Source organism: Oncorhynchus mykiss, chromosome 14 (genome assembly GCF_013265735.2).
Source record: "Oncorhynchus mykiss isolate Arlee chromosome 14, USDA_OmykA_1.1, whole genome shotgun sequence".
NCBI lineage: Eukaryota > Metazoa > Chordata > Actinopteri > Salmoniformes > Salmonidae > Oncorhynchus > Oncorhynchus mykiss.
The window spans coordinates 23,057,280-23,069,817 of record NC_048578.1 but is presented as its reverse complement, the minus strand read 5'-3'; the positions used below and the strand labels follow the sequence as shown (position 1 = coordinate 23,069,817).

Here is a 12,538-nt window from a genome sequence, read left to right as displayed (position 1 = left end):
CGGTCGTTAAGACAATAACAGCTTACAGACGGTAGGCAATAAAGGTCACAGTTATGAAAATGTAGGACACTAAAGAGGCCTTTCTACGGACTCTGAAAAACACCAAAAGAAAGATGCCCAGCGTCCCTGCTCTTCTGCATGAACGTGCCTTAGGTATGCTGCAAGGAGGCATGAGGACTGCAGATGTGGCCAGGGCAATAAATTGCCATGTCCGTACTGTGAGACGCCTAAGACACCGCTACAGGGAGACAGGACGGACAGCTGATCATCCTCGCAGTGGTAGACCACGTGTAACAACATCTGCACAGGATCGGTACATCCGAACATCACACCTGCGGGACAGGTACAGGATGGCAACAACAACTGCCCGAGTTACACCAGGAATGCACAATCCCTCCATCAGTGCTCAGACTGTCCGCAATAGGCTGAGAGAGGCTGGACTGAGGGCTTGTAGGCCTGTTGTAAGTAAGGCAGGTCCTCACCAGACATCACCGACAACAACGTTGCCAGTCCTGTACCAGACAGGACTGGCAAAAAGTGCTCTTCTCTGAACAGTCGCGGTTTTGTCTCACCAGGGGTGATGGTCGGATTTGCGTTTATCGTTGAAGGAATGAGCATTACACCGAGGCCTGAACTCTGGAGAGGGATCAATTTGGAGGTGGAGGGTCCGTCGTGGTCCATCGGACTCAGCTTGTTGTCATTTCAGGTAATCTAAACGATGTGCGTTACAGGGAAGACATCATCCTCCCTCATGTGTAACCCTTCCTGCAGGCTCATCCTGACATGACCCTCTAGCATGACAATGCCACCAGCCATACTGCTCGTGATTTGCTGCAAGACAGGAATGTCAGTGTTCTGCCATGGCCAGCGAAGAACCCGGATCTCTGGGACTTGTTGGATCGGAGGGTGAGGGCTAGGGCCATTCCCCCCAGAATTGTCTGGGAACTTGCAGGTGCCTTGGTGGAAGAGTGGGGTAACATCTCACAGCAAGAACTCAAGAATTGGCAAATGGTGCAGAACTGGTGCAGCCCATGAGGAGGAGATGCACTGCAGTACTTAATGCAGCTGGTGGCCACACCAGATAGTGACTGTTACTTTTGATTTTGACCCCCCTCCCTTTGTTCACAGACAAATTATTACATTTCTGTTAGTCACGTCTGTGGAACTTGTTCAGCTTATGTCTCAGTTGTTGAATCTTATTATGTTCATACAAACATTTACACAAGTTTGTTTATGTTTGTGTAAATTTGCTGAAAAGAAACGCAGTTGACAGTGAGAGGACGTTTCTTTTTTTGCTGACTTTATTCACAATTTCACAGCATTATTCCAACCTTGTGTGGAAATATATATAAAACACAGGAAAATCACATTTTTGATAGCACTGGGTCTGTAATGAAGAACATTCGGATTGTAAATAGAAACTCCTTTAAATCTCAGACTGCCTTCTGGGCAACAGTAATAGTCCCTGGCTAGAAGGAAGTGGTGAATTAGTGCCAGAGCCGGGGGGGTCTGGAAGGGATATATTATGTCTCTATTTCTTTACTCGTTTTAAACCAAAAACAGCTGGGCTTGAGTGGTCTAATTGATACCAGTGTATCTCGTAGTGAACTGGGACTGGGAGTATGCGTTTAATGTTGACTCGAACATACAGTATAAATGTACAGTACAAATGTCCCAAGTGGGATTCAGATCCTCCTACAAGCCTCTTGGTACTGTGGACTACAGCCAAGCAGAGAGTGAGAGTCAGGACTGTAGCTGGTAGATGTCTTTTTATCTTTCCTCCAGTGTGTTGTGTCTGGATGGCTGAAAACACAGACAGCTGTCTCTGTTCTAGTAGAAAATACACGAGACCCTATCTTTGCCTCTCCTCTCAGATAGAATGTAACAGGTAGCGTTAGCTTTAAGCTTACATTGTGTAAAATGCACAGTTGCAACCTAGTAAATACTTTAACTTTCGAAAAACATACTGTACACAAAGTACTGAAACCAGCTTTAGAAAGGACAGGAGTCATTTGGTTCATTCAGAGGGAAGTCTGTGTCCAATGGCACTTTGAGTTCTTCAAATCCCATATTCATGTATTCAGGATAGAGAGAAGTAAGAGGAGGGATGGAGGGAAGAGGAGGGATGGAGGGATGGAGGGAAGAGGAGGGATGGAGGGACCAAGAGGAAGAAGAAAACACTGATGGGACTGAACAGGAGATGGAAGGAGAGAGGGATTAAAGAGAAGGAGGAGGGAAGGAGCCCTGTTTCTCCCCCTAATGAATCCATCACTGGTTCAGGTGGAGGAGAAGAAAGGCTGGGGTCGGAGAGTTCCACAATCAGAGGGAATGTTTTATAGATAAGAGAAGCGTAATATCCAGGTGGAGGTTTCAATAAGACGGAGCCCAGGAGAGCATTGATCATGACAGGCATTTTTCTCATGACTGGTCAATCTATTGTATTCAGCTGTCTCAATACCAGAAGAGAACAGCCCTGCTGCTGCTGTATAATTCTACTGCACTTACCATCCACACCCTGGGAAGCAATAGCATTTTATTCAGCACAGCTCTGCTAGCACTCGCTAAAGGTTAATGCACGTGGGATTGGACTGGAGAAGGTGAACAATTCCCTCTGCTATTTGTAGTGTCAGTGACAATAACCAACTTATTTTTACTCATTTAATTATGGATTTAATTCATTTCAAAAACATTTTATTCAGACTATCAACATGCTGTTGTAAAAGGCCTAAAATAGGTATGGCTTTTCAGTAGCAGATGTTTCAATTCAATATTGTTGTCAGGGCAACACCCTCATTACAGTACTGAAGGAGGTTTAAACTCATTCAACACAAGCCCAGGGTTTCAGCATCAATCTACATTCACATTGACATTGACGGGGCTGTAGTGGAGCAGGTCAAGAGCTTCAAGTTCCTCAATATCCACATCACAAAGGAATTATCATGGTCCAAACACACCAACACAGTCGTGAAGAGGGCACAACAACGCCTCTTCCCACTCAGGAGGCTGAAAAGATTTGGCATGGGCCCTCAGATTCTCAAAAAGTTTTACAGTTGCATCAATGAGAGCATCTTGACTGGCTGCATCACCGCTTGGTACGGCAACTGCTCAGCATCTGACCGCAAGGTGCTGCAGAGGGTAGTGCGTACAGCCCAGTACATCACTGGGACCGAGCTCCCTGCGCACTCACTGAACTCTACCCACGTACTCACAAAACACACGCATATGCACACACGCTCACACATTTATTTTCATTTTTTTAGGTGACATTCTCATACAGGAGCAATTAGGGTTAAGTGCCTTGCTCAAGGGCACATTGACAGATTTTTCCCCTAGTCAGTTTGGGGATTCCAACCAGAAACCTTTCGGTTACTGCTAGGCTACTTGCCGCCAGGCTACACATACACTCACACATAGATACACTTTCACACACTTTCACACTCTTCACATACGCTGCTGCTACTCTGTTTATTATCTATCCCAGGGATGGGCATCTGGCGGAGTCTCAAATTACTGTTGCAAGTTAGAATAGTATAATACTATTTTCCTCTTGTTTTGTATGTCACTGATAGTCAGCTATCCAAACCATGTCAGCATTTTATTTTTTGGGATTGCAAAATTAGCTGGCCGCAAAACTATCTAAACTTGTTATAATGGTTGAATTACCAACCAGGGGGCCCCCACTGATTTTCCTAGTCAGTCTCACTCAGATATCAAATAACAAACTGCAAATATTTCTCTCCGTCTCATGGTAAAAAGGAATAGAATTGCATGAATTTAGTTTAAAAATTGCTAAATCCTCTCTCTGTCCCATTGTAAAATATGTAGAATTGCAGCAAACTTGTTTTAAAACGGCAACATTTTATCTACACCCCATTGCAAAATGTGAGGAATTGCACTAAATTCACTCTAAAACATATAATTGTTCTCTCCACTGTCAAGAGAGCCTCAACTAAAATGTTTTGCTCGCAGTGTGTGTGTGTGTGTGCGGGGGGGGGGGGGTCGGTACGCGGAAGCGCGAGCAACTGAGGCCCCTCAAAGTTGTCCGTTCGGATCTATCCTGATTGTCTAGTCACTTTTACCCTTGCCTACATGTAGATATCACCTCAATTACCTCAACTGCATTGTACACCTGCACATTGACTCGGTTATTGTTATTTTATTTTGTTACTATTTCCTTTTATTTTCTGACATTTTTTCTTGGTTTTTAACTCTCCATTGTTGGGAAAGGGCTCGTAAGTAAGCATTTCACGTTAAAGTCTTCACCTGTTGTACTTGGCTAATGTGACAAATAAAATGTCATTTGATTTTATCAAAAAGACCCATACACTGTACTATCTCGGTCATCCCTACAGTTATATAATATAAGTAGGCCTATACCATTTCCGTCATCCACCGCAGCTACAGTATATTCAGTATAAGAAGCCATGTACCATCTTGGCAGCATGAAGAATAGCCATGCAGCATGGCACCCTGTGGCTCAGCTTACTTGACATTTAAAAGGCAGATTTCCTTACATAGACTCAGAGAAGAGGAGGAATCCATTCTCAACGTTACAAGGAAAAACTATACACAAATCTCTGCTTCTAGTTTGAGACATTTAGAAGTTTAGTGGTTTAAACTTTACTACACGGAGTAAACATCCTTTAAACATCACTGTTTGCGTCTTGGGAATCTCTCACTGCATACATTACCCCCCCCCCCAATCACCAGAGGAGCGGTGATGCTGAGTGTGCGTGTTTCTGCGTCTAACGAGATGAATATATCCATTAGAATTCCTTAACGAGGGTAAATCCACATGGCTGCTAATTAGTCCGTGCTCCATCTTCTCACAGAGCTGGAGGACTGGACTGGTTCTTGTGATGCTAGAGAACATTAAAGCCACTAAATGTACCCAGCTCCAGATGCAGCAGATTGTCCCCATTTAACAGGTTTTCCATTAGGGAGCAGATTAATGTAACACAGCAATAATAGATATAATGGCAGTGTTCTGAAAGGCTGAGGGACCCCGGCGCTGTCGTTAATGGTAAGTCATCATTATCTAATGTTCTGTTGCTAAGCAGGTGCACGTAGACAGAGCCACTCTTGAAGGTTTGTGAGGTGTGACTCACGTCTAAACCAGCGCACAGCGTGAGGTTTTAACGTGATAAGGATGTTGTTAAAAACACCATACTTTGATTAGTCACTATCTTTTTATTCTCACATTGAACATGTCTTTTGTACCTCCATCAATCTAAACCTACTTAAGGTATTCCTGTCTTTTTATTTCATTTCACCTTTATTTAACCAGGTAGGCCAGTTGAGAACAAGCTCTCATTTACAACTGCAACCTGACCAAGATAAAGCAATGCAGTGCGACAAAAACAACACAGAGTTACACATGGGATGAACAAACGTACAGTCAATAACACAATAGAAAAATCTATGTACAGTGTGTGCAAATGTAGTAAGATTAGGGAGGTAAGGCAATAAATAGGCCATAGGGGCAAAATAATGACAAATTAGCATTAACACTGGAGTGATATGTGCAGATGATGATTTTTTTTTTTTAATTAAGGGGAGGATCAGCTTAATGTTGCTTCCAATGTAATTGTCTGCATAATTTCCAATCCCCCATATTTTTTGGGTAAATATATATGTCCATACATGCATGCATACATATACACATCTATACATACACATACCTATATAGACATACATACTTTTTTTAAAGAATATACCTTTATTATTCCCCTCAATTTATACATCTTATACACATTTTACAGACACAGTCTACTTTACAATAGTTCTCTCTTGTTTGTTTTTAGTCCTTCCTCTATTTCTGATGTCCATCCAGTTTGATGATTTCTATTTGTATCTGTGCTATTTCACAAAAGTTCCGAACCTATATACATTTTACAGATCCCGTATGTTTTACATTGTTTATCTTGTTATTAGTCCCACCCTTCAGCTCCATTCAACCCCTCCCATCTGTCTCAACATCATCCATTTCAGATTTCTACTTGCCATATATTTTTTCAACTGTGCTGTGATGCTTCACAAAATAATTAAACCTTCCTATTCTCATAGCTTCTACAGATTGTAAATAAAAAAAACATTTTTTTGCTAAAATAATTATTATGTTATATATTGATTGACTATGGCTTTTCAAATCACTCAGTATTGCTATCTGTAGCGTTAGTTCTAGGCAAATGTGGCAATTCTTCAGCCATTCCTGGACCTGTGACCAAAAACGAGCTACATATGGACAATACCAAAATAAATGATCTAATGACTCTGCCTCCTCACAGCGGAATCTGCAGAGCTGGGAAGATTGTATCCCCCATATACAATATATAACATTCTATTAGTTGCAAGAATTATGTATAGTAATTTATATTGAAAAATGTGAAGTTTTGAATCCGGCGTTGTTTTGCATATCAATTCATAAACCATGTGCCATGGAATGGGTACATCGAAAAACATATTCTTAAAGTACTTTACTTCCTCTTTCAAAATATCATTTGGTGAATCATGCGTGACTCCATCATTTGTAACAAGTTTTAATACTTTTTTTTGGTAGCATTTCTATATTGAAGATTGAAAAATCATTTGGTGCATTTTTCCCCATATTCCATCCAGTTCGCTTTATTTTTATAACATATTACACGAGATCTTTCTTGAATAATTTCCTCCATTTCTTTTTGTTTTTCCTCTAACTTATTCTGTGCCTCTATGGTACCGTTTTTATTGCCATCTAACTGGTAGTTAGTCCTTCAATTTCCTTTGTTAATATGGACTCTTTTGATCTAAATTGCTTTTGTTTCATAGATGAGTACTGAATTGCATTGCCTCTAAAAGCCCATTTAAAAGTGTCCCATACAGTAAGGGGATCTGCTGTACCTATGTTATGTCTGAAAAAGTCAGTTATAAATTCTTCTGTCCTAGTTCTAAACAATTTATCATCTAGTAGGCTTTGATAAAATTTCCAATATTCTCACCCACGTAGAAATTCTGTAAGAGTAATATATATGCCAATTATGTGATGATCCAACCGCATTCTGTCCCCTATCAACACTTTTTAAACTTTTGGTGCCAGAGAGAATGGTGAAAGAAAGTAGTCAAGGCGACTAGCTTGATTTAGCCTCCGCCATGTATATCTCACTAGGTCAGGGTATTTAAGTCTCCATATATCCACTAATTCCAATATATCCATGACATTCATGATTTCCTTAAGTGCCTGAGGGTGATAGTTTGTAGTGTGATTTCCTTTCCGGTCTATAGAGGTATTTAAGACCGTATTAAAATCTCCCACCATAATAATAGAGTCTAGTGTTGCTTGTAGAGTTGATAAATTCTTATATATATTTTAGAAGAAGCTTGGATCATCATTATTCGGACCGTATAAGTTAATAAGCCATATCTGTTTATGGTCCAATATCATATTTAAAATAATCCATCTACCTTGAGGATCTGTTTGGATAATTTGCACATTTGGATCAAAATGATTGTTAATTAAAACCATCATCCCTTTTGAATTTCTTTGCCCATGGGGGAAGTATATTTCGCCCCCCCCCCCCAGTTCTTTTTCCACAAATCTTCATCTAAAACTGTTGAATGGGTTTCCTGTAAACAATAGATATTATATTCCTTCTCTTTCAGCCAGGTAAATACTGATTGTCTTTTCTTATTATCTGCTAGGCCATTACAATTGTAACTGGCTATGCTTATTTCACCACCTATCATAAAGAGACACAACTTTAAATTATTTTTATCAAATATATGATTGTAAACGTACCATTAAAAAGTAACATGATGATTGAGTGTCTATATAGCTGTACCATGATCTTTGCATTTCTACTAAGTAAACCTCCAATTGGTCCCCACTATTCCACCCGCTAAAAGCCCTCCTCATCCCGAGTTGGGTTGTCATCCCAATGCCCGGCAGACCACCCTTGACCCCCTGTATCCCGTAACCCATAACCGACTGGGATCCATCCTTTAAAAAGAGCACAGTGCCATTTACCGAATTGAAGTAGATTAACTGCCAAATGCATTTCCATCGCCCTCACCTCGATTTGTATTATATATAGCTGTGGATCATCCGCTATTGTCCCTAACATCTTTTACTCCTTCGCAACAGTTGTGGGATACACACATACACCCACACACACTCAACCCATACCCCCACACAACCATAAGCTCACCATAAGCTCACTTACAATTGCACCACCCCAGAGCCCAACTCAAGATAGGTCTTGATTAACAAATGCACTTGCAGTTGCAACTGCATGAGAAGGCCTGCAAGACCGTACAAAAAAATAGGCAAAACTTGAGAGATTTTATTTACCATTGTCACATCCTAGATGGAGGTCAAATGTACACCTTTTTCCTGAAACACCCACAATACGGTCCCCCGTATTGACCATATTCCCAAGCATCTCCATGCAGTCCGACTTTGATTCTGTGCCACTAGGGTCACAATAATATACCCCCTCTCTGAACGTCCGAGTGTGACCCCCTCCCCATGGGTTACTGCAGCTAGTGTTGCCAGCACTGCCACTGCCTGGGTGGAGGCACCCCACCGGAATCCCCACCGGCTAGGTACAAGGTCATCAAGGTTCTCATTAGCAGCTTTGAGAATTTCCTTGTATATTATGCTCTCCCTTTAGGGGGCTTTGGCTTTGCAGGACCAACCCTGCCAAGCAGGCTCAGAATCTTGAGCAGGCAGTGCTGCTCTTGGTCTCTGACCATCATTATGGCTGCATACAGACCGCTTACAGCATGCACATAAAACAGTTAGGGACTTCTCCTTAGTATCTGGGTCATTCAGGTGGGTGTCTAGGGTATGGACCGTACCATTAAAATAGTATCATAAATAAATAATTAGATATAATTTATTTTAAAAATGTAGTTCCCCATGATAGGAAAATAACAAATCAAATGTATCATCTATTTTAAAACTGTTCCACCATGATAGGACAATAAATAAGACGTATAATTCCTTATAAAAGTATATCCATCATGTAACGGCTTTCTTCGGTAGAAGGAGAGTCGGACCAAAATGCGGCGTGGCTATTGAGATTCATGTTTAATAAAATAACGTAAACACGAATCAATACAAAAACAATAAACGTAACTTGAAAACAGCCTAATACTGGTGCACATACACACAGAACAAGGACATCAAGACACTAAGGACAATCACCCACAAAACACTCAAAGAATATGGCTGCCTAAATATGGTTCCCAATCAGAGACAACGATAAACACCTGCCTCTGATTGAGAACCACTTCAGACAGCCATAGACTTCACTAGAACACCCCACTAAGCTACAATCCCAACACACCACATACAAAAACCCATGCCACACCCTGGCCTGACCAAATAAATGAAAATAAACACAAAAATACTTTGACCAGGGCGTGACACATCATCTGAACAATATTGAAAGCCCTCTTATACCCCGGCCCACAGCAATACATTGGCTCTGGGATATGCAACTATTTCATTACTCAGTCACTCAACTTTCCAAACATAACAAATAAAAATAAACACACACCACACCATCCACACATACTGTGCCTTCTGTTTACTTAGTTTTTATCTTCACTATGTTGAATTAGTGCTTGTGTGTTCAATTAGTTATATGTGAAGATATATAGAAAAGCTATATTTTTTATTGTATTGTTACAATCCATAACCGGGCTAGAATTGTGTTTATTTTCCTCATCTATGAGAACTTTGTAATTTTTAAAACAACCATGGAGTAGTCTTTGAGTCTCTGAACAACTGGTTATCAATATATAGTTTATCAACGACGAGAGCTACTCGTTTCCCTTTTAATCTATTTTCTTTGAAAATTGGATGCAGAACTTTGCGCCATTCTACGATTTCCTTCGGAAACTGATAATTCATGCCAATTTTGGTCCCAGCAAGTCTTTTACCCAGGCTTTTAACCATTATTTTATCTTTAAATGAAGCAAATTTGGTAACGATTGGGCGGTCATACCTTTGGCCTCTCTGTCCGAAGCGGTGTACACATTCAAGTTGGATTTTGTCGATAACTTCTGAATCTGGATCTGAAGCGCTGTAAGGAGGAACACTCTATCTACAGATTCAGGAACTTCCCCTTCTTTCTCCTGGATACCTGTAAGTACCAGATTCTCTCTCGTTGATCTAGTTTGTTTGTCCAGTAAGGCTTCCCTCTGAACGGTGTTCTCCTTTTTAATTTAATTCATTTTGGTTTCAATCTTATTGACTGTCCCTTTTAGCTTGTGTGTTTCCTTCTCCAATGTCGCAGCTTTTTCATCACTCATCTCGAGGCTTGCCTCAAACTATTTTATATCCTTACTAACTAATTCAAGTATACCCAGTTTGTCATTTATTGATTTTAACAGATCGGTTTTGACCTTTACCATTCCCGGTGGTGAAAATATGAAATCGTCTGTGTCTGTAGAAGAGTCACGTTTTCGTTTCGAAATAGGTTCCCGTCTTACTCTCCGTCATGTTTGGGTGTCGCTTGTTTTCGTAATATTTGTCGATAAATGTTTCTAGTCTTAAGATTTGTTTTGTGTTATTATCCAGATTGAAGGTTATCACCCACCAGATTATGTAGTGCTAATATTTGAGTCTATCTTGCCAATATTGAATATGACGTTTTAGCTTGAGGTGCTCTACATAACTTCGTTCAGTCTGCCATTACCTTTACGTCCACCTCCTCCTCCACCTCCCGCCTAGGCCCTAACCTATGCTGGTAGAGATACTGGGGTCCGAAAGAGCAACAAAAATAATAATATGGGGATGAGGTAGTTGGGTGTGCTATTTACAGATTGACAGGTACAGTGTACAGGTACAGTGATCGGTAAGCTGCTCTGACAGCTGATGTCTAGTTTTGGGTTGGTAATGACGCATAGCAATAACATGAAATTGAACATATTTAATAGTGAGAACTGAAACTCACTAGGAAGGGTGGTTCATTAACACTGACAATTAATCCTGACCAATTAAGGTCACCAAGACAGCAGAAAACATACAGCAACACCTCCCTGTCTTAAAAACCTCTACGGGATCGGTGTCCCTAAACGGGGACAGTTGTTGCCTAATAGGCAATATTGTGACTAGAATGACATTGTAAACAACAGCCAACTTTCCTGTACATAGAGATGTCTTAAATGGGCAGAAAGCTTAAATTATTGTTAACCTATCTGCAGTGTCCAATTTACAGTATACAGTATATTACAGAAAAAAGATATCACGGCAACTCGTTTGATACATTCACCTCTGAAGGTAAATAATGTACTTACATTCAGTAATCTTGTTCTGATTTGTCATCCTGAGGGTCACAGAGACAAAATGTAGGCATGGGTACAGCCAGGCTAAGGTGTGAGAGCTGCAATCACAGTGGACAGGAAACCTGCAGCTTTAGACAGACGGCCCTGACTTCCACAGGACTAACTGACAATAAGGCCCTCAGGATGGAAAACATGAGAGAGCTCTTACCAAGTTTCGACCTCACTTTAAATTACACTCAGTGTAAAATGCATAGGTACCACTGATGTACACCTTGTTTTATTGCACCTGGAGCCAGAGCTGTGTAGTGGTATGTACTTCTTAAATACTGCAGTAATATGACAGTACTATAGTACCTGGAGGCAGAGCTGTGTAGTGTTTTGTACTTCTTATATACTGCAGTAATATGACAGTACTATAGTACCTGGAGGCAGAGCTGTGTAGTGTTTTGTACTTCTTATATACTGCAGTAATATGACAGTACTATAGTACCTGGAGGCAGAGCTGTGTAGTGTTATGTACTTCTTATATACTGCAGTAATATGACAGTAATATAAAACCTGGAGACAGAGCTGTGTAGTGTTATGTACTTCTTATATACTGCAATAATATGACACTACTATAGTACCTGGAAGCAGGCTGGGTCTCTTCCTCTTAATGCTCTTCTCAGCTCCGTTCTCCAGGGGACAGTCTGACACCAGCGGCACGTTTGAGTTGCTGAACTGCAGGGGTTCGTTGTTGGAGGACGGGTCAAAGGACAACGGGTTCAGTCCTGAAACACAACAGAAACACAACAAGCAGCCCTGTTCAACCAGATAGACCATAGATCTATAAACCACAACAAGCAGACATGTTCAACCAGATGGACCATAGATCTATAAACCACAACAAGCAGCCCTGTTCAACCAGATGGACCATAGATCTATAAACTACAACAAGCAGACATGTTCAACCAGATAGACCATAGATCTATAAACCACAACAAGCAGCCCTGTTCAACCAGATGGACCATAGATCTATAAACCACAACAAGCAGCCCTGTTCAACCAGATAGACCATAGATCTATAAACCACAACAAGCAGCCCTGTTCAACCAGATGGACCATAGATCTATAAACCACAACAAGCAGCCATGTTCAACCAGATGGACCATAGATCTATAAACCACAACAAGCAGCCCTGTTCAACCAGATGGACCATAGATCTATAAACCACAACAAGCAGCCCTGTTCAACCAGATGGACCATAGATCTATAAACCACAACAGAA

At 40.9% G+C, this 12,538-nt stretch overlaps 1 protein-coding gene across 1 annotated transcript in view; it reads right to left on the bottom strand.

Moving 5' to 3' along the window:
- LOC110487749 (ecto-NOX disulfide-thiol exchanger 2-like) overlaps positions 1-12,538 on the bottom strand; it is a 354,612-nt gene that overhangs the window by 186,552 nt on the left and 155,522 nt on the right. The window contains exon 3 of the mRNA XM_036943160.1: positions 11,898-12,041. The gene's annotated coding sequence lies outside the window, so the exon portion shown is untranslated. The remainder of the gene's footprint in view (positions 1-11,897; positions 12,042-12,538) is intronic.